This window comes from Penaeus monodon, chromosome 16, assembly GCF_015228065.2.
Source record: "Penaeus monodon isolate SGIC_2016 chromosome 16, NSTDA_Pmon_1, whole genome shotgun sequence".
NCBI lineage: Eukaryota > Metazoa > Arthropoda > Malacostraca > Decapoda > Penaeidae > Penaeus > Penaeus monodon.
Window position 1 is genome coordinate 47,115,122 of NC_051401.1, and position 5,000 is coordinate 47,120,121.

The 5,000-nt window shown below is 42.3% G+C and overlaps 1 long non-coding RNA gene across 1 annotated transcript in view; it reads left to right on the plus strand.

Annotated features, from left to right (window-relative positions):
* The first annotated feature begins 2,280 nt into the window (after window positions 1–2,280).
* The window catches only part of LOC119582881, a 54,022-nt gene continuing 51,302 nt past the window's right edge, over window positions 2,281–5,000 (plus strand). Inside the window, exon 1 of the long non-coding RNA XR_005229677.1 lies at window positions 2,281–2,317. This is a non-coding gene — a long non-coding RNA (uncharacterized LOC119582881). The remainder of the gene's footprint in view (window positions 2,318–5,000) is intronic.

Consider the following 5,000-nt stretch of genomic DNA (forward strand, 5'->3'; position numbering starts at 1 on the left):
AGAGAGAGAGAGAGAGAGAGAGAGAGAGAGAGAGAGAGAGAGAGAAAGAGAAGAGAAAGAGAGAGAGAGAGATGGGAGATTTAGACAAAACAAAACAAAAAAACGGAGAGAAAAAGTTGATTGCAATGTGGTTCAGAAGCAACTCCTCCCTCCCTCCTCCCCTCTCCCTCCCCCGTACCCTTCCTCCCTCCCCCTACCCATACCCCCCCTCAATCTACCCCCCCCCCATATGTTTAAAAAATGTCGGATGTCTTAATGGTGTAGTTGAAGGTAAAACTAACATTTGCTTTAGGGAGAGAAGGGAAAGGAGGGGGAAAAGGAGGGGGAATGAGGGGGAAGAAAGGAGGGGAAAATGAGGGAAAAGGATGGGGAAAAGGAGGGGAAAGGAAGGGGAATGGAGGTGGAAAGGAGGGAGAAAGGAGGGGAAGGAAGGGAGGAGAAACGGAGTGAGAGAGAAGGTGAGAAGAGGGGACAAGAAGAGAGAGACATAGGAGTTAGAAGAATGAAAGAGGAGGAGGAGGAGGAGGAGGAAGAAGAAGAATAGCGGGAGAACAGAAAGGGAAGAGAGAGAGGAGAAGGAAAGAGGAGGGAGAAGAGGGAGAGAGACGAGAGAGGAGAGAAGAGAGGAGAGGAAGAAGAGAGGAGAAGATGAGAGAGAGAGAGAGAGAGAGAGAGAGAGAGAGAGAGAGAGAGAGAGAGAGAGAGAGAGAGAGAGGAGGTGAAGAAAGAGTTACAGCGAAAGGAGGAAGAGCGAGAAGAAGAATTGAAGAGAGGGGAGTAGGAGAGAGAGAGAGAGGGGGGGGGGGAAGGGAAGGACAGAGGGTAGAGGAGGGGACGGGGCCAGACGGTGGAGGGGGGGGGAGGGGCAGCGGGCACCGTCAGCGAAGGGCAAGCCGGGCAGCGTGGCATCAGTGGCACTGTGAGCGTGTGATGGCACTGTGGGGTTCAGTGCCTGTCTGGCCTTGTGTCCGCGCGTGAGTGTGAGAGAAAGAAACGGGAGAAAGTGAGCGATGGAAAGAAGAGAGAGAGAGAGAGAGAGAGAGAGAAAAGGAAATGAAAAATGAGGGAGTGAAATAAGTGATAAGGAAAAAAAAAAGAAAAAAAAAAATTATACAAATGCGTTAAAACCGAAATTAGACGATCGAAAAATACAGTGACAATATTTAGCGAAATATAGTGTGAGGGGAAGACGAATAGATAATTGTGGAAAAATAAGAAAAAAGATATTGTGTTTCTTGTTGATAGTATAATTAAAGTGTTTTTAGTGTTGAAGTGTTGAATCACGAGGAAAAAAAAAAGATAGAGGAGAGAAAGAGATACAGAAAAAAAAGAGAAAAAAAATAAAAGGCAAAGAGTGAAAGAAATGATAAAAGAGAGGAGATAAGAAAGAAAGGACAAGAGAACGAGGAAAAATAATAATAATAATAAAATAATAATAATAATAATAATAACAAATAAATAAATAAATAAAAATATATATCAGAATCACAATCGAAAATCTACACGAACCGAAAGTGTGTTGCCAATAATGCTTTTATTTTCCTGTTTTCTTTACCCCCAAAACTAGATAACGCTTATCACGAAGGGTTTCCTGAAGGGGAAGGAGCCACAGCGAACGTGTGTGTACTTGTGTGTACGTGCGTGTACGTGCGTGTACGTGCGTGAGTTTAATTGAAGAAGGGTCTATCTGTCTATCTCGTTGAACTACAAGGAGAGGAAAATAGCGAGAGAGAACGATAGGAAGAAAGAAGGGAATAAGAGGGAATAGATAGAAGAAGGAGATAGAAGGAGAGAAAAGAAGTGGGGAAAGAGGAGATAAATAGGAAATAGGAGAAGAATGAGAAAGGAGATGGAGGAGAAAATAAAATAAAAGTGATACACAAGTAACGAAAAGAAAAAGAAAAGAAAAGGAAAGAAAAGAAAAAGAAAAGAAAAGAAAAGAAAGAAAAAAAGAAAAGGAAACAAAGAAGGAAAGAAACGCAACACAAGAAAAAAAATCAAAAGAAAAGAAAGCAAGAAAAAGAATAGAAAAGGACCCCCCCTTCCTCAAAAAAAAAAGAAAAAAAAGAAAAGAGAAAAAAGAAAAAGAAAAAGCTAAAAAGAAGAAGAAGAAGAAGAAAATAAAGAAATAAACACCCAGAAGGAATAACAGGTGCTATTGTCCAATCGCCTGCCTCCTTTCAGTCAGCTGTTGCACGCTTTCACTCAATACGAGTAAGCCACAAGTGAAACCCCAGCGAGGAGGCTTCGCACAAAGCTCGAGGAAAGGAAGCAAGCGTACATTTTTACTCATTTACTCAACTTTTCGTCTTCATGGGTAAGTTGGCACGCTCGTCTGTTGCAAGTTGGGGTAGAATTGGGTGTGGGGGGGGGTGTTTAGGGGGGAAGGGGGCAGAGGGGAGGGGTTTAAGAGGGGGTGAGGGGGGAGAGGGGAGTTAGGGGTGGGTGGGGGTGGAGGTGAGGGGGGAGAGGGGGAGTTTAGGGGTGGCTGGGGGTGGGGGTGAGGGGGGTAAAGGGATGGGGGTATGGGTAGAGGGGAATAGCTTTTTTCCCTCTCTCTAAAAGACGTTATTTTCATCTAAGTTTGTAACTGTTAGGGAATAAGAGGGGGGAGGGGGAGGTGAGTGGGGGGAGGGGGAGGTGAGTGGAGGGGGGGGGGAGGTGAGGGGGGGAGGGGGAGGTTGAGTGGGGGGAGGGGGGAGGTGAGTGGAGGGAGGGGGAGGTGAGTGGGGGGGAGGGGGAGGGTGAGTGGGGGGGAGGGGAGGTGAGTGGGGGGGAGGGGGAGGTGAGTGGGGGGGAGGGGGAAATAAGAGAGAAATATAAACACTGACGTATCTATTTGGATATCTTTCTGTGGATATATATATTTTTTTTTCTATCTAAATATACTGCATCTCTGCTCATCTCTCTCTCTCTCTCTCTCTCTCTTCTCTCTCTCTCTCTCGCTCATTCTTTCTCTCTCGCTCATTCTCTCTCTCTCTCTCTCTCTCTCTCAGTTTGTGTCGTTGCCTTTGTCTCTCACTCTTTTTTTTTCTCTCTCTGCCTCGACACACACACAAACAATCACACGCGCATACTGAAAGCTAAGAGTCACATACACACACACGCACACTTACACAAACAACCACAAACACACAAACAAACAAAAACATACGCACGTACACACAAACCAACCAACATAAACACACGAACACACAAAAACACACACACAAATAAACAAAAACACACACAAACAGGCACATAAACACACACACACACACACACACACACACACACACACACACACACACACACACACACACACACACACACACACACACACACACACAAACCCCCCCCCCCCCAACGCACACACACAAAACGAAGGAAAACAAAAAGGAAAAAGCAAGTACACACCCAAAATCACGAACAAAGTGAAGAGACAAGAAGCAAGCAACGATAATTCTCAAGATGAAGGGAAGGGTTTGTACAAGAAACGCCGAGGCAAAGGTCAAGCAAGCAGGCAAACAAGCAAGCAAGCAGACAAGCAAGCAGACAGACGGGCGGACGGGGGGTCCCCCAGGGGGCCCTTATAAAAAACAAGGGGTTTGAAAAAAATTAAAAATTTTTTTGCTGTTTCTCTAAATAGAAAAAGAAGAAAAAAAGAAAAAAAAGAAAGAGAGAGAAGAGAGAGAGAGAGAGAGAGAGAGAGAGAGAGAAGAGAGGGGGAGGAGAGAGAGAGAGGAAAAGAGAGGGAGAGAGGGAGGAAAAGAGAGAGAGAAAGAGAGAGAGAGAGAGGGGAGAGAGATAGGAGAGAGAGAGAGGGGAGGGGGAGAGAGAAAAGAGGGGGAGAGAGAGAGAGGGGAGAAGGGGAGAGAGAGAGAGAGAAAAGAGAAGAGAGAGAGAGGGAGAGAGAAGGAAGAGGGGGAGGGGGGAAAAAAGAGAGAGAGAGAGAGAGAAAAGGGGAGAGAAAAAGGGGAAAGAGGAAAAAAAAGGGAAAAAGAAGGGGAAGAAAAGGGAAAGAAGAGAAAGAAAAAAAGGGGGAAGAAAAAAAAAAAATTGAAATTTTAAAAAAAAGAAAAAAAAAAGAAAAGGAAAAAAAAAAAAAAAAAAAAAAAAAAAGAAAATTTTAAAAGGGAAGAAAATAAAAAAAAAAAAAAATAAATAGATTCTTTTATTTAAAAATTTAAAAATTTTTTGCTTTTTCGGGGGTATTAATTTTGTTTAAACAAAAATTAAAGGTTTATTAAAATTAATAAAATTATATTTTAAAAAATTAATTTTAATTATATTAAAAAATATTATTAATAATATAATAAAATTTTATAATATAATATATTATAATATTATATTTTATTATTATAATAACAAACAAAACCACAAAACACAAAAAAAAAAAAAAACATAAAAATTTTTATAATATATTATATAATATATTATATATTTTATTATATAAAATGGTAAAATATATATAATATATTATTTTATATATATAATATAATATATATATATATATATAAAATATATATAAAATATATATTTTATTTTAGATATATTTTTTTTAGGGGGGGGTTTTTGGGGGGTTTTTGGGGGGGGGTTTTTTTGTGTGTGTGTGGGGTGTGTTGGTGTGGTGTGTGTGTTTTGTGGGTGGGGGGGGGGGGTGGGGGGGGGTTGGGGGGGGGGGTGGTGGAGAGAGGAAAAAGAAAAAAAGAAAGGAAGAAGAAGAAGAAGAAGAGAAAGAGAAAGAAAGAGAAAAAGAAGGAAAAATAGCCCCCAAAAAGCCCCGGGCCCAAGGGGAAAAAAGGGGGGGAAAAAAAATTTTTTAAAGGGAAAAAGGCAAAAACGGGGGAAAGGGGGGGAAGGATGGGGGGGGGGGGGAAAAAGGGGGGGGAAAAAGGGGAAAGGGGGGAAGAATTAAAAAAGGGGGGAAAAAAAGGAAAGGGGGAAAGGAGGGACCCCAAAGGCAGGGGGAAAGGGGGGGAGGGGAAAAGAAGAGGGGCGGGGGAAAGGGGAGGAGGAGG